This window comes from Oncorhynchus mykiss, chromosome 23, assembly GCF_013265735.2.
Source record: "Oncorhynchus mykiss isolate Arlee chromosome 23, USDA_OmykA_1.1, whole genome shotgun sequence".
Lineage (NCBI taxonomy): Eukaryota > Metazoa > Chordata > Actinopteri > Salmoniformes > Salmonidae > Oncorhynchus > Oncorhynchus mykiss.
The window spans coordinates 21012557-21036457 of NC_048587.1; the positions used below are offsets into that span (position 1 = coordinate 21012557).

At 42.4% G+C, this 23901-nt stretch overlaps 1 protein-coding gene across 5 annotated transcripts in view; it reads left to right on the forward strand.

Annotated features, from left to right (window-relative positions):
- LOC110502443 (bifunctional heparan sulfate N-deacetylase/N-sulfotransferase 2) overlaps nt 1-23901 on the forward strand; it is a 197885-nt gene that overhangs the window by 66357 nt on the left and 107627 nt on the right. For 4 of the 5 annotated variants that reach the window (XM_036959813.1, XM_021580469.2, XM_021580468.2 and 1 more), the window contains one exon: nt 10338-10375. The gene's annotated coding sequence lies outside the window, so the exon portion shown is untranslated. Of the gene's footprint in view, nt 1-2607; nt 2624-10337; nt 10376-23901 lie in introns of those variants that run through there. The other variant, XM_036959814.1, reaches the window with a different exon arrangement.

The following is a 23901-nucleotide window of genomic DNA, read 5'->3' on the forward strand; positions in this document are numbered from 1 at the left end:
TGAATGCAAGAGAAGTGACACAATTTCCATAGTTAATATTGTCTGCTAACATGCATTTATTTTAACTAAATATGCAGGTTTAAAAAATACAATGCAGATAGCCCGGTTAGCCAATGTGCGGGAGCACTGGTTGGTCGGCCCAATTGAGGTAGTATGTACATGAATGTATAGTTAAAGTGACTGCATATATGATAAACCGAGAGTAGCAGCAGCGTAAAAAGAGGGGTTGGGGGGCACACAATGCAAATAGTCCAGGTAGCCATTTGATTACCTGTTCAGGGGTCTTATGGGGTAAAAACTGTTGAAGCCTTTTTGTCCTAGACTTGGCACTCCAGTACCGCTTGCCATGAGGTAGTAGAGAGAACAGTCTATGACTGGGGTGGCTGGGGTCTTTGACAATTTTTAGGGCCTTTCTCTAACACCGCCTGGTGTAGAGGACCTGGATGGCAGGCAGCTTAGCCCCAGTGATGTACTGGGCCGTACGCACTACCGTCTGTAGTGCCTTGCGTTCAGAGGCCGAGCAGTTGCTGTACCAGGCAGTGACGCAACCATGTTGGTATTACAGTTTCAATCAGAGACGTGTTGAAAATGTCAGTGAAGACACCTGCCAGTTCGTCAGCACATGCCCGGAGCACACGTCCTGGTAATCCGTCTGGCCCCGCAGCCTTGTGTATGTTGACCTGTTTAAAGGTCTTACTCATGTCGTCTATGGAGAGCGTGATCACACAGTTGTCCAGAACAGCTGATGCTCTCATGCGTGTTTCAGTGTTGTTTGCCTCAAAAAGTGACCATAGCAGTGATTTAGCTCGTCTGGTAGGCTAGTGTCACTGGGCAGCTTGTTTCTGTGCTTCCCTTTGTAGTCTGTAATCGTTTGCAAGCCCTGCCACATAAGACAAGCGTCGGAGCCAGGGTAGTATGATTCAATCTATGGCCCTGTATTGACGCTTTGCCTGTTTTGATGGTTCGTCGCAGGGCATAGCAAGATTTCTTGTAAGCTTCCGGGTTAGAGTCCCGCAACTTGAAAGCGGCAGCTTTACCCTTTAGCTCAGTGCGAATGTTGCCTGTAATCCATGGCTTCTGGTTGAGGTATGTACGTACAGTCACTGTGTGGACGATGTCCTTGATGCACTTATTGATAAAGCCAGTGACTGATGTGGTGTACTCCTCAATGCCATCGGAAGAATCCCGGAACATGTTCCAGTCTGTGATAGCAAAACAGTCCTGTAGTTTAGCATTAGCTTCATCTGATCGTTTTTTTATAGACCGAGTCACTGGTGCTTCCTGCATTAATGTTTGCTTGTAAGCAGGAATCAGGAGGATAGATTTGTGGTCGGATTTACCAAATGGAGGGAGAGCTTTGTACGCGTCTCTGTGTGTGGAGTACAGGTGATCTAGAATTTGTTTCCCTCTGGTTGCACATTTAGCATGTTGATAGAAATTTGTTAGAACTGATTTTAGTTTCCCTGCATTAAAGTATCTGGCCACTAGGAGCGCCGCCTCTGGGTGAGTGGTTTCCTGTTTGCTTTTTTCCTTATACAGCTGACTGAGTGCGGTCTTAGTGCCAGCATCTGTCTGTGGTGGTAAATAAACAGCCATGAAAAGTATAGCTGAAAACTCTCTAGGAAAGTAGTGTGGCCTGCAATTTATCACAATATACTCTACTTCAGGCCAGCAAAATCTAGAGACTTCCTTAGATTTAGTGCACCAGCTGTTGTTTACAAATATGTACAGACCCCCCCCCCCCCCCCCCCCCCCCCCCCCCCCGCCTCGTCTTACTGTATTGCTGTTCTATTTTGCCGGTGCAGCGTATATCCCGCTAGCTGAATATCCATGTCATCATTCATCCACGATTTCGTGCAACATAGGATATTACAGTTTTTGATGTCCCATTGGTAGGATATTCGTGATTGTCCCTCGTCTAAGTTATTGACCATTGATTGCACGTTGGCGAGTAGCATTGACGGTAATGGCAGCTTTCCCACTCACCTTCTCCGGGTCCTGGCGAGGCTTCCTGGTCTTTGTCTTCTGTACCTGCATCGCTTCCTCTTGCAAGTAACGGGGATGTTGGTCCTGTGGGGTGTTTGGAGAATGTCCTGTGTGTCCTCCTTGTTGTAGAAAAAATATTTGCCCAATCTGAGGTGAGTGATCGCTGTCCTGATATCCAGAAGCTCTTTTTTGCCGTAAGATACGGTTGCAGAAACATTATGTACAAAATAAGTTACAAATAACACGAGAAAAAAGACATAATAGCACAATTGGTTGGGCGCCCATAAAACTGCTGCCATTTCTTCCGGCGCCATTTTATATGCAACGCAAGACAAGCTAGTTAACCTAGTAATGTCATCAACCATGTGTAGTTAACGAGTGATTATGTGAAGATTGATTTCTTATGATAGATTTTTTATGAGATAAGTTTAATGCTTGCTAGCAACTTACCTTGGCTCCTTGAAGGCACAAGGTCCTTTTGACGCTGCACTTGCGTAACAGGTGGTCAGCCTGCCAACATGCCATTTCTCATTATTCAAGTATGTTAACTTCTGTGTGTGCAGCATGAGTGAGGAGCTAACATATGCTGCAGCCCAGACTCCCAGTGCAGGCTACTAGCAATGAGAAGGTGGAGCAGGTACGTGCGCTCCATAATAAGGGGTTGGTTGATAGACAGGCATGATCCGTGAGACACATTTGACAGAAGTACCTAAAGTAACACAAATTCTAGTACTGAACCATTTTTTATGTTCTACTTTTGAAAAAGTACCAACGTTTCAGTATACCGTGCAACATTAGACCAACTAGAGGAAATGTCAGATTTTCAAGGTAGGCTATTCCATGATGACTGAATTGCACATTGCAAATATTCAACTAAGACTTTGAACTTTTTCAATACCTGGTTTGCATACCCATCCTTGCCTTAGTTTTTACTGGTAAATATCATAACTTTCCTACCGCTTTTCTAACACTACCGCTGTCAGTCTTTGGTAAGCTGCTCATACAACAACCAGCTGTTTAAAAGCTGTGCGACCGTTTGATAAATAATGAACTTAATAAACGAACAGCTTCGAGAATCAATAATTTAAAAACATTTATGATATAGGCTATATAAAAATAAATATCATTACAATATTTTTTTTCACTGGCCCAAGTGGAGGGGCCACTGACGGGGATGAATGACTGGCCCAGAGGGTCTCCAAAACCTCCCCAGGCCAGAGCCCTGTAGGCTATGTTGAGCCCTGACACACACAGACAGGGACATTCCCGTGCCATTGTTACCACTTCAGAAAGTTGGTTTATTTTTGATCATTTGCACATTCATGATTTGAATAACATGACCTGGTACATTTTTTTTCACTGGCACCTTTGCGACCCATTCAAAATGTGTCGCACTGCCAAGTCAAACGGTCGCAAATGCGGCTGTTTTGGTCGCAGTATCAAACCCTGGGTGTGTGTGTGAGTAAATGGGAAGGTGCACACAACACAGAAGGAGCGAAGGAGACTAAACCAAAAAGACAACATGAGAACAAGTAGACAAAAAAGCTCAAATTAAACTAATCTATTTTTTCATATACACTGATTGTTTAAAGCAAAACTACCAAAACTATTGTTGATGAGGAAACTTAACAAATTAAATGAAAGTCCCGTTCAGCAGGTAGGCTATAGCCAGATGAGTGACATCTCCGGTAAAACACAATTTTCAACAGTGCATAGATAACAATAACCTAGCAAATTGCGCAGGTTGTCACTTAACTAATAAAGCTTAATATCACACACGCCATTTTAGCATGTAAATGCTTAAATGCAAGATGTGCAAGATCAGGAACAGGCCTCCTACCTCATGTTGGTCAGCACACAAAAGCTGGGCACAATGTGCAGTTTGATTAGGCTAATGGTATTCTTGGGGGTTGTTCGGCATGCAAAATGACTTATAGATCAATGACTGTTATTTGTATCACTGGCTTTGGTGCTGCTGTGTCCCTTCTCTCTCTGACAATCTCGCTCTGCAATTTCACTCTGATCTATAGTGTGCTTCATCACACTGTTAGAAATTGCCTCGGCCAAAACGATAGCGATGCTCAATGTTTATTTGCGGCTAACTCATTCTGCTTGCTCTCTCTCAATATGCGTGCTCTGTGTGTGTTCACAGACTCTGCAAATGGATTTCCCCTCATTGGGCCTGACCTTTTCACGTTGGCTCTTTTCATTGGAGCTGTACATAATGTTTTCTGCGCCTGCATTAGCATGAGAGGAAGAGTGCCTGGCTGTCAGCTCAGAGATGTCACCTCGTAAACCTTCTCTACGTCCTCTGCCTCTCGATTCTGATAGAATGTAAAGGGCAGAGAAAGAAAGAAAACAGCTCCCTCACTCTCTCTGCTGTGGCCAGTTTATGACTATGCTAATGCTGCTCACAGGTGTAGATAACTGTTAGCCTTATGCTAATTGCGCTAATATTAACTTCTCACTCTCCCATGTCGGTAAACAGTTTGCCATTCAATCCACGCTAAGTAGTGGACGGCTGTCAGACCATTAGGGAAGAGTGTTGAATCTTAAATCTCCATCCCCCTGGCCTGCGGTGTGGTCTGATTATTAGGCTGCTGTGTAATTTGTCCCTGAGGGCCCCAGGTAGAATCCCTCTCCTAAATCAGTACTAATGTACTACCTGCTGCCCGTGTCTCTCTCCCCCTCCACCACCCTCTGTATGGGGTGTATGGCTGCAGAGTGGAGTGAGGGGAGCGAGGGAGAGGCGAAAGGCGCAGACAATAGGATTAGCAGCACCATCCCCAGCCGGGCGGAATGTGTTTGTGCTGCTACACCGTTAATTGGCGTATACATCATGGGAGCGGCATAAAGCCATGAATACGATTTGGAGCAACTTTGGTGGGTAAACAATGACAACAGTCCCTGTTTGAGCTGGTGCTGCTGCAAGATACGTGCAACAGCAGTGAGATGATCCCTCATCCGCTTTATTAAGGTGATGTGAGATGTCGGTGTCTGTTGTAGTGCTGTAGAGGAGGTGTTTGTGTGTCTGTACACGTGCGTACATGTGTGTACATGTCATCCTGTGTGCCTTCTTGTATGGGAAGTGGTTAGAGAGCTGGATGTGGGTGTGGCTAAATATGTTCCAGGGGTAAATGAGGGTCGTCAGCAATGTTCCTTCAAATCTTTTTGGGGCTCTGAGCAAATGAGCAGTGAGCAGAAACTTGAACGTTGTGAGAATTTTGTGCATCTTCCGCCGCGTATTTACAGTGAACACTGAGGCTGTTCCCTTAGTTTTAGACAGTAGCCAATAGGCTATAGTGGCATAATGTAGGCCTATCAGAGTGGCCTACCAACAAATCCGATGGAGACAATCTCATTACGTTTTCACATGGAAATAGCTTTTGATTGCTACGATATAACCTACAGTAGCCTATACTGTATGTGATGTTCAATGCAGAACTCCATTGCATGATACTTTAATATTTTTATATTATGCAGGGCTTGACATTAATTTTTGATGTTTTTACTTGGTCTGTAATACCATGGGCCAAATAGGTGACTGTAAATTTGTGTTGTATGATGCAAGAAACCACTTTACAAAATACAATTAATTACCATACAGAACATTTGACAATGTAGGCTACTCCTCTGCCTATTGGTGTATTTGAACATTCATCCCTGTCTCAGAAAACAGCACTACCCCTTAAATTAAGGCATTACCTATACTTACCGATAACTGGGCTAACAACTCGCTAACTAGGAAAGAATATCAACAAATGTGCACATGCGCTGCTCTGATCTGAACTGATTTGAAAAGTGTGTTCACTTGCAGGTGATTGAAAGACCAAGAAAATTGCTCTATACAGTGCAAACTAATGGGGCGAACTCGGTGAAGTTCAATCTCTTGCGTCTTCTGCGCAGATGAAATGGCAGGCCACCCAGAGACGCACGGGATTGAACTTCATCGAGTTCGCCCCATTAGTTTGCACTACATAGAGCAATTTTTTTTCTGTGATCGAATCAACATTATATCAGCCCCTTTTCAATGCAACAAACATAAACAAATCTAACTTTGCAAGATTGAGTCTGATTTTGTTGTAGGCAGAGCCAGATCACAAAGGAGTAATATTATATTGGTGGGTAGGTGCGCAACTGTGCACGTGCGCAGTTTAGCGGGAACATTTGTGATGTGTAATACATACACTGTATGTACCAAAGTATGTGGACACCCCTTCAAATTAGTGGATTTGGCTATTTCAGCCACACACGTTGCCAACAGGTGTATAAAATCGAACACACAGCAATGCAATCTCCATAGAACATTGACGGTAGAATAGCCTTACTTGAAAAGCTCAGTGACTTTCAACGTGGTACTGTAAGGTGATGCCACCTTTCCAACAAGTCAGTTTGTCAAATTTCTGCCCTGCTTGAGCCGCAAAGTGGTAGGCCACACAAGCTCACAAAACGGTTACGCTGAGTGCTGAAGCACGTAGCACTTACAAATCACCTGTCCTGGGTTGCAACACTCACTACCGAGTTCCAAACTGCCTCTGGAAGCAACGTCAACACACAAACTGTTAGTTGGGAGCTTCATGAAATGGGTTTCCGTGGCCGAGCAGCCAAGCGTCGGCTGGAGTGGTGTAAAGCTCGCCGCCATTGGACTCCGGAGCACAGGAAACCGTTCTCTGGGGTGATGAATAACTCTTCATCGTGTGGAAGTCCGATGGATGAATCTGGGTTTGGTGGATGCCAGGAGAATGCATAGTGCCAACTGGCGAGTTTGGTGGAAGATAATAATGGTCTGGGGCTGTTTTTCATTGTTTGGGCTAGGACCCTTAGTTCCAGTGAATAGAGATCTCAATGCTACAGCATACAATGACATTTTATACGATTCTGTGCTTCCAACTTTGTGGCAACAGGTTGGGGAAGGTCCTTTCCTGTTTCAGCATGACAATGCCCCTGTGCACAAAGCGAGGTCCATACAAAAATTGTTTGGCAATATTTGAGTGGAATAACTTGACTGTCCTGCACAAGAGCCCTGACCTCAACCCCATTGAACACCTATGGGATGAATTGGAACGCCAAACTGCGAGCCAGGCCTAATGGTCCAAAATCGGTGCCCCACCTCACTAATGCTCTTGTGGCTGAATGGAACCAAGTCCCCGCAGCAATGTTCCAACATCTAGTTGAAAGCCTTCCCAGAGGAGTAGAGGCTGTTATAGCAGCAAAGGGGGGACCAACTCCATATTAATGCCCATGATTTTGGAATGAGATGTTGGACGAGCAGGTGTCGACATACTTTTGGTCATGTAGTATATGTAAAGCTGTGTACTGGTGTGTTATTCATCTTTTATAGCGGTAGCAGGAGATAGCAGTGCATTATTTATCTGCCCGGGCAGATTCCGCTCCATCATGGGCGGCGAACGTTTGACATTTGATGCATTTATGCAGCAGGAGCGTTTTCTGGAGCACACTAGGTTGAGTAGCAGGCTACAGCACAACATCTACCTCCATACCACTTTGGTACCCCCTCCACCACTACCCTACCTTCAACTGTGAGCTCCCCTCTCCTTCCTTCCCCTAACTGTCTCCCCAGCAGGGCCTAAAATGAACATGTGCGGGTAAGATTTATATTTCACCAGCCACAGGGCTCCACAGTGCGAGTGTTTCACTTGCATTTGTGAATGAAAATAGTCAAATATGATTAACATTTATAGTAAAATATTTTATAGTTTTCAAAGTATTTCCACCATTTTGTTTCATAGCTGGTTAATTAATTGCACAAAGTCAAAGGACTACGAATCTTATTGAGCCTATTCCACCTAGTGCTGCAACACTGCCTGGCTGGGAGCTGTGCTTTAGAAGCGCTGTGCACAGGCCTATAAGTTGGTCTAATTTACTTGAAAAAAGAAAGTCTGCTCAAGTGAGACTTTGCCCTTGTGTTTGTTGGCTATTTACATGGTTTTGATCACAAGGTAGGTTGTTTTTCTATGTTTGAATTTCAACTGCTAGGGAAGAGAAGACTATGCTTCTACTCGTCAATCTCACAGGCACAAAAACATGACTAGTCGCGCTACCTCCCCTTTAACTTCTTTGGGACTGGGGGGCAGTATTGAGTAGCTTGGATGAATTAGGTGCCCAGAGTAAACTGCCTGCTACTCAGGCCCAGTTGCTAATATATGCATATTATTAGTAGATTTGGATAGAAAACTGTTTGAATGATGTCTGTGAGTTTACCAGAACTCATATGGCAGGCAAAAAACTGAGAAAAAAATCCAACCAGGAAGTGGGAAATCTGAGGTTTGTAGGTTTTCAAGTCTTAGCCTATCCAATATACAGTGTCTATGGGGTCATATTGCACTTCCTAAGGCTTCCGCTAGATGTCAACTGTCTTTAGAACCTTGTTTGATGCTTCTACTGTGAAGGAGGGGGGAATGAGAGCTGAATGAGTCAGGGCTCTGCCAGAGTGCCATGAGCTGATCACACGCGCTCATGTGAGAGCGACCTGCGTTCAAAGGAATTCTCCAGTTAGAACATTATTGAAGATTTATGTTAAAAACATCCTAAAGATTGATTCTATACTTCGTTTGACATGTTTATACGAACTGTAATATGATTTTTTGTCTGAACTTTTGCCTGGACTTGCCAGCGCCTCGTGAGTTTGGATTGTGTACTAAACGCGCGAACAAAAAGGATGTATTTGGACATAAATGATGGACTTTATTGAACAAATCAAACATTTATTGTGGAACTGGGATTCCTGGGAGTGCATTCTGATGAAGATCATCAAAGGTAAGTGAATATTTATAATGCTATTTCTGACTTCTGTTGACTCCACAACATGGCGGATATCTGTATGGCTTGTTTTGTCGTCTGAGCGCTGTACTCAGATTATTGCATGGTGTGCTTTTTCGGTAAAGCTTTTTTGAAATCTGACACAGCAGTTGCATTAAGGAGAAGTTTATCTAAAGTTTCATGCATAACACTTGTATTGTGTAACATGAAGTAATATGAGTGATGATCTTCATCAGATGACAAAGGTTAGTGATTCATTTTATCTATATTTCTGCTTTTTGTGACTCCTCTCTTTGCCTGGAAAAATGGCTGTGTTTTTCTGTAACTAGGTACTGACCTAACATAATCATTTGGTGTGCTTTCGTCGTAAAACCTTTTTGAAATCGGACACTGTGGCTGGATTTACAACAAGTGTATCTTTCAAATGGTGTAAAATACTTGTATGTTTGAGGAATTGTAATTATGCGGATTTCTGTTGTTTTGAATTTGGCGCCCTGCAATTTCACTGGCTGTTGGCGAGGTGGGACGCTACCGTCCCACATATCCCAGAGAGGTTAAAGGGGCAGGTGAACATTTTTGTCTCTTCTGTGATATTTTGGTTGAAAGACTCAGGTCCCAATTTTTTAAATAAAACAATATAACACATATATTACTAGTAAGAAGTAAATTAGGGATTGTTTTAGAAACATTACAAAGCATGTTCATTTGTTTTTGTGTTTTGTTGGTGTAATTTTCGCAGCTAAAATATATTTTGTTTATGAAAAGGTTTGTTATCTCCGCTGTTATGTTGTCCTGTTTGAGCTGACAAGGTAAAGATAAAACCTCATGCATTGGGATCAGCTCCTTCACAACATGGCTAATTTATTATACATGTAGTGGCTGGTAGATCTACCTGCCACGGTGGCTGGTGGACCAAATTGCCCCCTTACCCTGAATGAATCTCATCAGTATCTCTAACATGGACACCTCTCCAATATCAGTTCCTTTATAATCACAGATAGGTGACAGGACTGGATAGGATTTATCCATATTTCTTATCATGTCGTGCCATGGAAGCTAGTTAAAACGTACTATTTAGAGACTGCTTCTGTGGGTCTGGACTGGGAGCCCTCTCTCGCTCTCTGGCCTGCCCTTGGATTAGTTGGTTCTGCCCACTACAAAGCAAATTCCACCTGGTAGAAAGAGAGGGATATGGTGACTCAGGGTCTAGTCAAGCCAAGGTAAGGGCTCTCTTCCAGCATCATACCACCATGTGATGCTATTGAGCCCGCTTGTCTGTCTTCGTCTCTCATCTCTTGCTCTGTCGTCCTTGACAACCCTGGGGCTTCAAGCTGTGAGGAGGACTGAGGGACATATTGCCTTTCAAACTGGGCAACCGTGAAACACTTTTCTCCCTCTTTTTAAATGGAAGAGACTGCTGTGAAGATGCTGTGTGCACCCCCTCCCCCACAGCACTATCTGTATTTTAAGCTCGCTTGCTGAGGTGGGCAGCTCATATTAGTGTAGGTGTGAACAGCAGGGGTTCATTTTTGGATCATTAATGAATCCCGTTTCTCTCCTCTTCTCTGCAGGCCCTCGTCTCGCCTCATAGACTGCTGCTCACGCTGAGGTAAGGTGCTCTTCAAAGACAACTGGATGTGCTGTTCTGTGTGTATTTTCTTTAGGGTGTGGGTGTTTGTGTGCGTGTATGTGATTTCATACAGTGTGTGTGTGTGTACGTTCACACATCCCATGTGTGTTATTTTGCGAATGTGTTGGTGTCAGGGGATGATAGAATTTAACATAGCACAGAGCTTTGCATTTGCTGGTTCTATGATTGGTTCACTTGTGGACCCTGGCCTACAATAGCTCATTGACTGAATCACATAGGAACTATACCTGAATCAACAGCAACACAGTCTCACAGAACATTCTCACACAGACTTTGACCTGGATTTTGAAGTGGGATTAGACACGCCCACTACCTGAATAGCTTTATCTGATTTTAACATCCAAAAACAGAAATGTGAACTGACAAACAGCACACGCATGTACACAGACATCGGCAGAAAGACGCAAGGGGGAAGCCACCCATATCGAAGACAACTGGATCCCACTGAAGGGGCTTTGTTGGGGAGGGAAACGACAGCATGGAACTCAAAGGACCCCCGCTGCCATTGCTCAGGCCTAACTTTGTCGAACATGGGCCTGAACCCAAGCAGGATGGAAGCTTTTCATGTCTTTGGGTTGGCTTCATCTAGGGTTGGGCGATAGTACGATAGCATTGTAAATTGCAGATGATTGACAGCCATCTTTGATGGTGACAACATCGTGATGTAACAGACGATGGTTAAGCCTATTGGATCTTGACTGACGCTGTGTCTCGCAGCGCACGGCAGGGCAGCACACAAGTGCCATTTTGAGTAATATTCCTATTCCTATTTGCTATAGCCTATTTCAATAAATATTTTATATAGCCTACAGAACGCAAGAGAGGAATGTAGGCCAGACAGAACAGAGAATTCCACCAAAGCGGTGCAAAATTCAAAGTGAGAAAATATTGTTTCTCTCTCAGATGCATGGGCAATAGGCAAAAGCTTAAACCTTTTTTTATTTTTTTATTTTAGCGATGTTGTCTAGCTGTAAACAACAACTAAAAACAACTAAAAAAGCCTATATTCCATTCTCTCGTCATTTTATAGGCCATGAATATGACTGACGGCTATGCTTCATCGTTTTATGCATAGCTTTCTCCCAACCAAACAATGAATGTAACAGAGTTCCATCTCCAAGTTATTTGAATCGCTTAAAAAAAAAGTAAGGTAGCCAGAGGACTAATAATGAGGGAACATTCAATGGCTTATAAAAAAATGTAATTACAAGTTTAATCAAGTTGAAGCTTATTTTGAAAGAAATTATCCATGCGGGTCGGGTAATCCCTCCATGTGAGGTTGAAAACCAAACGGCCAATAATCTATCCTCGTCCTCCTAGCCCTATCATAAAAGCTTCAAGACAAGTAAAAATGATGAACAGCAGCTTATTTCTAGCCTACAAAGTTGTTGTGGCTTTCAAAAAGAGCAAGAATAAAAGTCTGTAGCCTAAACCTAGGCCTAGGCTATTCTTAATCACAGCTTTATGAGAGAGTGAAAAAAAAACAATGATTTATTTTTATATCATTTTATGAGACCGATAAAGTAATTATTATCCAGTTCTGCTTCTAGGCCTATAACCTAGCCCTCTAGGGTAAGACAGCCCGTTTCTCATCATACAGGCACTGCTCCATCATATGCACACCCCACAGATACATGCACACAAACCTCTTCTGCTCCGCCACCAGAAATGGATATTAGAGAAGATTTTCCATTGCCTTCACTTAGCCTCTTCCCAGGCTTTGAACAACATCTTTCAGCATGATTCATCCAGTTACATTCGATTTCGAGTTATAGCCCAACTGTCGATTTAGCTGAGTTTATTGTATTTTATTTTGGGGAGGGGGGCAGCCCAATAGGGGTGATATCATCGTATATCACAATATTTTAGGGGTACATAATCATGACAGGACAAAGGTTGACGTCGCCCAACCCTAGTTTCATCATCATACTAGTACGGAGCCTGATCCTGCCAAATTACAGTACAGTGTAGTCTTTCTTTTCAGTCCCTAAACAGATGATTCCTTGCTTCCAACCTTATGTTTTCATTGTATCAACGGTTGTACTGAAAGACCAGGGTCAAGGGGCTTAAGACTCTCCTTGCACACCCTTGCTCGATGTTGTGGCGTAACATACAAAGGTCACACATTCATGTCTCAGTGTTACCTTTGGTTTCTCACCAGCTGTCTTTTTCTATATTCTCCTTGTATTCCTTCTTCCTTCCTCCCAAATGATGAATGATTAATTTAAAGCCTCCAGATAATAGTTCAGTTGCTGCTCTAGCGCCGGTGCCCTGGGTCACTTCTCCTTCTCCCACCTTCAGATCACAGTACCCAAACAAGAGGCCCCTTTCTCTGTCCCTGGCAACCCACAAGCTCGGCCTCTTAGATCAACCACCCCCCTACGGCTGGCAGTGCTGTCGCTTTCTCTCTCTCCCTCTCCCCCCCCTTCCTTCTGGCGTTGGTGTACTAATGTGTTTCTATAATTCATTGTTAGTTTGGGAAAGGCATGTTCACCCAGCCCCGATCGCCCGCAGTGATGCATCTGTGAGTGATTTTCCAATGACAAATAAATGAAATCGGTAGGGTGAAGGGAGGGTGAGGAGAGAACAACAGGAAAACAGATGATTCATTATATTTATTCTGTTGCAGTGAGCAGGCCAACGTGTCAATCATCTGCAGAGCCTTGTTTCATTCCAAACTTGCCACATTATGAATTGGAAAAACTTAGTGAAAGAGATGTACGGTACAGCACACACTAAGGCTGACCCCATTTAGTTGACTGGTCGATTGTTTTTTAGTCGATAGACTGTTGGTCGACCGAGATTTAGTCGAGCATTAGCAAAAAATATATAATATCATGGTGTACAGGACAACTATCTAATGCGCCCATGTCTGAGTGTACTGATCCATTGTAAATTCCGTGGGGTTGGCACAGTCCATCAGTCTAAGACATGTGGTACTGAAATTGTATATGGTTATATTACATACAATTGAAGTCGGCTGTTTACATACACTTAGGTTGGAGTCATTAAAACAGTTTTTTTCAACCACTCCACAAATTTATTGTTAAGAAACTATAGTTTTGGCAAGTCGGTTAGGACATATTCTTTGTGCATGACACGTCTTTTTTCCAACAATTGTTTACTGACAGATTATTTCACTTATAATTCACTGTATCACATTTCCAGTGGGTCAGAAGTTTACATACACTAAGTTGACTGTGCCTTTAAACAGCTTGGAAAATTCCCAAAAATGGTGTCATGGCTTTAGAAGCTTTTGATAGCCTAATTGACATCATTTGAGGTGTGTTAACCTCTCTGGCCAAAAGCCAGGGAAAATACAGAGCGCCAAATTCAAATATATTACTATAAAAATCTAACTTTCATTAAATCACACATGCAAGAAAGCAAATTAAAGCTACACTTGTTGTGAATCCAGCCAACATGTCAGATTTCAAAAAGGCTTTTCGGCAAAAGCAAACGATGCTATTATCTGAGGATAGCACCATGGTAAACAAAGAGAGAAACCATATTTCAACCCTGCAGGCGCGACACAACGCAGAAAAAAATATATAACTCATGCCTCTGACGAGCTTCTTTTGTTGGCACTCCAATATGTCCCATAAACATCACAAATGGTCCTTCTGTTCGATTTAATTCCGTCGATATATATCCAATGTCCATTTATTTGGCACGTTTGATCCAGAACACCGGTTCGAACTTGCTCAACATGACTACAAAATATCTCAAAAGTTACCTGTAAACTTTGCCAAAATATTTCAAACTACTTTTGTAATACAACGTTAGGTATTTTTTTAACGTAAATAATCGATAAAATTGAAGACGGGATGATCTGTGTTCAATACAGGAAGAAAACAAACTGAAGCATGCTTTCTGGTCACACGCCTCTATCTAACAGTACACTTCAAGTGACCCTCGTTCAAGATGGCTGTACTTCTTCATTACACAAAGGAATAACCTCAACCAATTTCTAAAGACTGTTGACATCCAGTGTTAAGGAACTGCAAGAAGGTCCCTTAGAAATCTGGATTCCCATTGAAAAGAGTGACCTCAAAAAAATAATATCTGAATGTTTTGTCCTTGGGGTTTCGCCTGCTAAATAAGTTCTGTTATACTCAGAGATGATTCAAACAGGTTTAGAAACTTCAGTGTTTTCTATCCAAATCGACTAATAATAAGCACATCTTATCTTCTGGAAAGGAATAGCAGGCAGTTGAATTTGGGCATGCATTTAATCCGGACTTGAAAATACTACCCCCTGTCACCAAGAAGTTAACTGCCTTGTTCAGGGGCAGAACGACAGATTTTCTCCTTGTCAGCTCGGGGATCCAATCTTGCAACCTTACAGTTAACTATTCCAACGCTCTAACCACCTGCCTCTCATTGCACTCCACAAGGAGACTGACTGCTTGTTACGTGAATGCAGTAGAAGCCAAGGTAAGTCGCTAGCTAGCATTAAACTTACCTTATAAAAAACAATCAATCAATCATAATCACTAATTATAACTACACATGGTTGATGATATTACTAGTTTATCTAGCGTGTCCTGCGTTGCATATAATCGATGCAACCCTGGGGGATGATTTAACAAAAGTGCATTTGCGAAAAAATCACAATCGTTGGACGAATGTACCTAACCATAAACACCAATGCCTTTATTAAAATCAATACACAGAAGTATATATTTTTAAACCTGCATATTTAGATACAAGAAATCCAGGTTAGCAGGCAATATTAACCAGGTGAAATTGTGTAACTTCTCTTGCATTCATTGCACGCAGAGTCAGGGTATATGCAACAGTTTGGGCAGCCTGGCTCATTGCGAACTAATTTGCCAGAATTTTACGTAATTATGACGTGTAACATTGAAGGTTGTTCAATGTAACAAGAATATTTAGACTTAGGGATGCCACCCGATAAAATACCGAACGGTTCCGTATTTCACTGAAATAATAAACGTTTTGTTTTTGAAATGATAGTTTCTGGATTCAACCATATTAATGACCAAAGGCTCGTATTTCTGTGTGTTATGTTATAATTAAGTCTGATTTGGGGCGGCAGGGTAGCCTAGCGGTTAGAGTGTTGGACTAGTAACTGAAAGGTTGCAAGTTCAAATCCCTGAGCTGACAAGGTACAAATCTGTCGTTCTGCCCATGAACAGGCAGTTAACTCACTGTTCCTAGGCCGTCATTGAAAATAAGAATTTGTTCTTAACTGACTTGCCTAGTTAAATAAAGGTAAAATAAAAAATGATTTGATAGAGCAGTCTGACTGAACGATGCAGCAGCAGGCTCGTAAGCATTCATTCAAACAGCACTTTAGTGCGTTTTGCCAGCAGCTCTTCGCAAGCACATCGCTGTTTATGACTTCAAGCCTATCAGCCTAATGACTGGTGTAACCGATGTGAAATGGCTAGCTCGTTAGCAGGTTGCGCGCTAATAGTTTTTCAAACATCACTCGCTCTGAGACTTGGAGTAGTTATTCCCCTTTTGTGTAGCGATGGGTAACACTGCTTTGAGTGTGGCTGTTGTCGTTGTGTTCCTGGTTCGAGCCCAGGGAGGAGTGAGGAGAGGGACGGAAGCTATACTGTTACACTGGCAATACTATAGTGCCTATAAGAACATCCAATAGTCAAAGGTTAATGAAAATCAAATGGTATAGAGAGAGAGAGTCCTATAAATACTATATTAACTACAACCTAAAGCCTCTTACCTTGGAATATTGAATACTCATGTTAAAAGGAACCACCAACTTTCATATGTTCTCATGTTCTGAGCAAGGAACTTAAACATTAGCTTTTTTACATGGCACATATTGCACTTTTACTTTCTTCTCCAACACTTTGTTTTTGCATTATTTAAGCCAAATTGAACATGTTTCATTATTTATTTGAGGCTAAATTGATTTTATTGATGTATTATATTAAGTTAAAATAAGTGTTCATTCAGTATTGTTGTAATTGTAATTACAAATAAATAAATAAAAATCGGCCGATTAATCTGCTTTTTTGGTCCTCCAATAATCGGTATCTGCGTTGAAAAATCGTAATTGGTCGACCTCTAGAGGAAACAGGTTCAAAAGCATCAATATCCACAGTAAATCGAGTCCTATATCGACATAACCTGAAAGGCCGCTCAGCAAGGAAGAAGCCACTGCTCCAAAACCGCCATAAAAAAGCCAGACTACGGTTTGCAACTGCACATGGGGACAAAGATCTGGAGAAATGTCCTCTGGTCTGATGAAACAAAAATACAACTTTTTGGCCATAATGACCATTGTTATGTTTGGAGGAAAAAGGGGGAGGCTTGCAAGCTGAAGAACACCATCCCAACCGCGACGCATGGGGGTGGCCGCATCATGTTGTGGAGGTGCTTTGCTGCAGGAGGGAGGAAAATGATGTGGATATATTTAAGCAACATCTCAAGACTTCAGTCAGGAAGTTAAAGCTTGGTCGCAAATGGGTCTTCCAAATGGACACTGGGAATGTGATGAAAGAAATTAAAGCTGAAATCAATCATTCTCTCTACTATTTTTCTGACATTTCACATTCTTAAAATAAAGTGGTGATCCTAACTGACCTAAGACAGAATTTTTATCAGGATTAAATGTCAGGAATTGTGAAAAACTGAGTTTAAATGTATTTGGCTAAGGTGTATGTAAACTTTTGACTTCAACTGTGCAACACTAATAGAAATATTATTTTAGAGCAAATATGATTTCCCCTGCATTGGATAGTAGTTGCTGTCCACGGATCAGAAACACATCAGTGCGCATTTGAATTGGTGCCTTTTCCTCGGCCATGTTGATATGTGCATAATAGCAAAGTTACCCAGCATATTGGTGTTGAGAACAATGCGGCAGAGGCAGCAGCAGAATGAGCTGCCCTTTCCTTATTGTCTAACAGTGAGGAGAGAGGAAACCCCAACTTAATTAGGTCTATAATCAATAGCCAATGTGTTGAATGTGCCTGGCTTTATAAATCATCAATACATCCACAGATGACAGATCCTGCATTTTTTTCCCCCTCATCATTCAATACACAATACCCAATAATGACAAAGCAAAAACTAGTTTTTAGAAATGTTTGCAAATCTATTAAAAATAAAAAACTGAAATATAACATTTACATAAGTATTCAGACCCTTTACTCAGTACTTTGAAGCACCTTTGGCAGCGATTACAGCCTCAAGTCTTCTTGGGTACGACACTACAAGCTTTTGTTTGTAATTTCCTCACATTTTATTTGTCACATGTGCCAAATACAACCGGTGTAGACCTTACAATGAAATTCTTACTTACAAGCCCTTAACCTTTCTGAGCACGGAACCCGGTAGCGGGCTGAAATTCCACAACATACGGTGATCGCTACATAAATAGTCATATTAAACATTCATGAAAAAACAAGTATCGAAAGCCTAGAATTTTGCTAATCCAATTGCTTTGTCAGATTTAAGAAAAGGATTTACTGCGATAGAATACGATGCGATTATCTGAGCATAGAGCCCCATAAAAAACAACTATTTCAACCAGCACATTCACAAACTGCATTAAAATAAATCGATTACCTTTGACGATCTTCGTCTGTTTGCAATTCCAATGCTCATTGTTACACAATGAATTATCTTTTGTTTGATAAAATACATTTTTATAGCGTAATACGAAACATTTTGTAAACCGCTTGTGTCGTGAATTCCGTCTCATTCCATTTTCGACGACACATTCCAGGTAAATAACCCACACAGAACGTGACTTTTCCAGTCATGTTTGGTTTCACTGCAATCAACTGGTTTGTATGTAACACAATCATTTTGTGAACCGCTTGTTTGTAACACAATCAAACCTGATGGGTCATTTCACGGGACGTATTGACTGAAAGAAACCGATTTGAAGACAAGTCATGACATCATTGTGCACCAATGATTTGCCCGCTGTTTCGTTGACTGACTGTATTTTAACCCAATGACCACTGATCTTCTTGAAATATAGCTGGGTAGATAGCCAATGAGGTGAGGTAAACGGCAATAGGTCATGTTTGTGTTGCAAGACCAACCCATTTGGTAAGCTCCGGCGTAAAGAGAGTCATTCGCTATTGAAGTTAAATACCGGAAGGAGAAACACATATTACGCACAGCGTTGTTTCGCATATTCAGCTGTTTATATATCAATCATTATGGCAACTAAGTCAGGGAAAGCTAAATCTAGATATACAGATGTACACACAATTTTAGAATAAATTGATTGGGAAAGTGAGACAGAGATTGTTGTAGGATGATTCATTTAGCGATTGTGGAGGAATAGCAAGGGCATTGAAGATGAAATGTGTCTGGGTCTTTCAGCATGACAATGATCCCAAACACACAGCCTGGGCAACGAAGGAGTGGCTTCGTAAGAAGCATTTCAAGGTCCTGGAGTGGCCTAGCCAGTCTCCAGATCTCAACCCCATAGAAAATCTTTGGAGGGAGTTGAAAGTCTGTGTTGCCCAGCAACAGCCCCAAAATATCACTGCTCTAGAGGAGATCTGCATGGAGGAATGGGCCAAAATTCCAGCAACAGTGTGTGAAAACCTTGTGAAGACTTACAGAAAACATTTGACCTCTGTCATTGCCAACAAAGGGTAATAACAAAGTATTGAGATAAACTTTTGTTATTGACCAAATACTTATTTTCCACCATAATTTGCAAATAAATTCATAAAAAACCTACAATGTGATTTTCTGGATTTTTTCCCCTCATTTTGTCTGTCATAGTTGAAGTGTACCTATGATGAAAATTACAGGCCTCATCTTTTTAAGTGGGAGAACTTGCACAATTTGTGGCTGACTAAATACTTTTTTGCCCCACTGTATATGAATGGCCTACATGTAGCCTATGTGCACTACATTTATCGAATCAATTATTGTTTTCTTGCGCAAACCCAAGCAACAATTGTCAAACTCAGACATTTCTCTCAAAAAACACAGGGATGTCGATACGCACGGGACTAGTATTATCAGAGGACTGTTGAGTTTGCCAAAAAAACGTAGGTTATTCTGTCTGGAATTATTACTCTCCTGCCATGTAAAAATGACGAACATGGCAGATTCAGACGGGACTAAAATGACAGATGTGGTGTTTATCATGATCACATCAATAAATTGGTTCTAACAAACTCTGAACACCATGACAAATGTGAAAGTGGGTGGAGCGGGACTCAAACCCGGAAGCTTATAAGAAATCCCGCTATGCCCTCCAACGAACCATCAAACAGGCAAAGCATCAATACAGGACTAAGATCGAATCGTACTACACCGGTTCCGACGCTCGTCGGATGTGGAAGGGCTTGCAAACCATTACAGACTAAAAAGGGAAGCACAGCTGCCCAGTGACACGAGCCTACCAGACAAGCTAAATTACTTCCCAGCTCGCTTCGGGGCAAGTAACACTGAAACACGCATGAGAGCATCAGCTGTTCCAGATGACTGTGTGATCACGCTCTTCGTAGCCGATGTGAGTAAGACCTTCAAACAGGTCAACATTCACAAGGCCGCCGGGCCAGACGGATTACCAGGATGTGTACTCCGAGAACACACTGACAAGTGTCTTCACTGACATTTTCAAACTCTCTCTGTCTGAGTCTATTTCAACATGTTTCAAGCAGACCACCATAGTCCCTGTTGCCCAAAAACACTAAGGTAACCTGCCTAAATGACGACAGACCCGAAGCACTCACGTCTGTTGCCGTGAAGTGCGTTGAAAGGCTGGTCATGGCTCACAACACCATTATCTCAGAAACCCTAGACCCTCTATAATTTTCATACCGTCCAAACAGATCCACAGATGATGTGATCTCTATTGCACTCCGCACTGCCCTTTCACACCTGGACAAAAGGAACACCTATGTTAGAACACTATTCATTAACTACAGCTCAGCGTTCAACACCATAGTGTCCTCATAGCTCATCGCTAAGCTAAGGACCCTGGGATTAAACACCTCCCTTTGCAACTGGATCCTGGACTTCCTGACGGGACGTCCCCGGGTGGTAAGGGTAGGTAGCAACACATGCGCCACGCTGATCCTCAACACGGGGGCCCCTAGGGTGCATGCTCAGTCCCCTCCTGTACTCCCTGTTCACTCATGACTGCACAGCCAGGCATCAACATCATTAAGTTTGCCCATGACACAACAATGGTAGACCTAAACAACGACGAGACAGCCTATAGGAAGGAGGTCAGAGCCCTGACCGTGTGGTGCAAGGACAACAACCTCTCCCTCAACATGATCAAGACAAAGGAGATGATTGTGTACTACACGAAAGGGAGGACCAAGCACGCCCCCATTCTCACCGACAGGGCTGTATTGGAGCAGGTTGAGAGCTTCAAGTTCCTTGGCGTCCACATCACCAACAAACTATCATGGTCCAAACACACCAAGACAAAACGTGAAGAGGGCACGACAAAACCTATTCCCCCTCGGGAGACCGAAAAGATTTGGCATGGGTCCTCAGATCCTCAAAAGCTTCAACAGCAGCACCAGAGAGCATCCTGACGGGTTGCATCACTGCCTGGTATGGCAACTGCTCGGCCTCTGACCGCAAAGCACCACAGAGTGTAGTGCATATGGCCCAGTACATCACTGGGGCCAAGCTTCCTGTCCTCCAGGACCTATATATAAGGCAGTGTCAGAGAGAAGGCCCTTAAAATGGTCAAGGACTCCAGCCACCCTAGTCATAGACTGTTCTCTCTGCTACCGCACTGCAAGCGGTCCCGGAGAGTCTAGGCACAACAGGATTCTAAACACATTCTACACCCAAGCCATAAGACATCTGCTAATCATATGGCTACCCAGACTTCTACCCCCCACCCTCTTTTACACTGCTGCTACTACTCTCTGTTATCATCTATGCATAGTCACTTTAATAATACTACCTACATGTACATATTACCTTGACTAACCGGTACCCCCTGTATATAGCCTCGCAATTGTTATTTTATTGCTGCTCTTTAAATATTTGTTACTTTTTTTTTTTTTTTTAAATAGTTGGTATTTTTCTTAACTGCATTTTTAACCTCAGAGCTACCCCCTACTTTTTTCAATTTCCGCCTGAAGACATACCCAAATCTAACAGCCTGTAGCTCAGGCACAGAACCAAGGATATGTATATTCTTGGTACCATTTGAAAGAAAACAACTCTGAAGTTTGTGTAAATGTGAATTGAATGTTGGAGAATATAACACAATAGATCTGGTTTAGATAAAACAATGAAAAAACACATTTGTTTTTTATTTTAATTGTTGTATCATCTTTAAAATGAACAAGATAAAACAATCATTCAGATAAGATGATGGGGACAATTTCAGTGAAAAACACAAGAGGGCAACAGTACTTGTGCAAAGTTTCAGAATGATAACTTCCAAAATGAGTGTGCTACATGACATTTATCATGAAGTCACCCAGGTGTCCCACTCAAGTAGCCCAAATATACCCAAGTGGCCAAATTGGTGAAGGGATACATTTTTAAACAAAAACTATATACAAAATACCAAAATGGTATTCTAACACACCACCCCAAAAAATGTAGAAAAAAAATATGGGAAAAAAAATATGAAGAAAACAATATATACATTTACAAAATAACATGGGTAACATGGATAACTATTAACACACTTACAATATTTGGAAGACCCTCAGTCCTCTATCAAATCAAATGTATTTATATAGCCCTTCGTACATCAGCTAATATCTCAAAGTGCTGTACAGAAACCCAGCCTAAAACCCCAAACAGCAAGCAATGAAGGTGTAGAAGCACAGTGGCTTGGAAAAACTCCCTAGAAAGGCCAAAACCTAGGAAGAAACCTAGAGAGGAACCAGGCTATGAGGGGTGGAGATAACAGAACATGGCCGAGATTTTCAAACGTTCATAGATGACCAGCAGGGTCAAATAATAATAATCACAGTAGTTGTAGAGGATGCAACAGGACAGCATCTCGAGTAAATATGAACAGTAGGGTTCCATAGTCGCAGGCAGAACAGTTGAAACTGGAACAGCAGCAAGGCCAGGTGGACTGGGGACAGCAAGGAGTCATCATGCCAGGTAGTCCTGACGCATGGTCCTAGGGGTCAGGTCCTCCGAGAGAGAGAATTAGAGAGCGCATACTTAAATTCACACAGGACACCGGATAAGGCAGAAGAAGTACTCCAGATATAACAAACTGACCCTAGCCCCCCCGACACATAAACTACTGCAGCATAAATACTGGAGGCTGAGACAGGAGGGGTCAGGAGACACTGTGGCCCCATCAGATCAGACCCCCAGACAGGGCCAAACAGAAAGGATATAACCCCACCCACTTTGCCAAAGCTCTACACAATATTGTGCTGCTGATGCCAGGTGCCATAGCGGTCTCTTTCTGCTGTAAAGCAGAGGGTCACCAAGCATGTGGCGCAGGTGATGGGGGACTTAATTTAGCAAAGAACACAGTGACACCTGCATGCTGTGCCCTTTTGGTCCTGAGGCACATCCATGACTGCAGAAATACATTTGGGCAGATGAACACCACTTGTGGCAGGAGCTTGATGAACCAGCTTCAGTGGGGGATGGAAACCTTGTCCCTGGGGGCTGCAATTCGGAGTCAGTGTCACTGTGAAAGAAAATGTTCAGTTAGAATAGTTTCACATATGAGCCCTGTATCAACAGGTATAATAAACAGATACAGTGGGGCAAAAAAGTATTTAGTCAGCCACCAATTGTGCAAGTTCTCCCACTTAAAAATATGAGAGAGCCCTGTAATTTTCATCATAGGTACACTTCAATTATGACAGACAAAATGAGGGGAAAAAAAATCCAGAAAATCACATTGTAGGATTTTTTATGAATTTATTTGCAAATGATGGTGGAAAATAAGTATTTGGTCAATAACAAAAGTGTATCTCAATACTTTGTTATATACCCTTTGTTGGCAATGACAGAGGTCAAATGTTTTCTGTAAGTCTTCACAAGGTTTTCACACACTGTTGCTGGTATTTTGGCCCATTCCTCCATGCAGATCTCCTCTAGAGCAGTGATATTTTGGGGCTGTTGCTGGGCAACACGGACTTTCAACTCCCTCCAAAGATTTTCAATGGGGTTGAGATCTGGAGACTGGCTAGGCCACTCCAGGACCTTGAAATGCTTCTTACGAAGCCACTCCTTCGTTGCCCGGGCGGTGTGTTTGGGACCAATGCCCTTGCTGATGGAAGGAAGTTTTCACTCAAAATCTCACGATACATGGCCCCATTCATTCTTTCCTTTACACGGATCAGTCGTCCTGGTCCCTTTGCAGAAAAACAAAAAAGCATGATGCATGATGTTTCCACCCCCATGCTTCACAGTAGGTATGGTGTTCTTTGGATGCAACTCAGCATTCTTTGTCCTCCAAACACGACGAGTTGCGTTTTTACCAAAAAGTTATATTTTGGTTTCATCTGACCATATGACATTCTCCCAATCTTCTTCTGGATCATCCA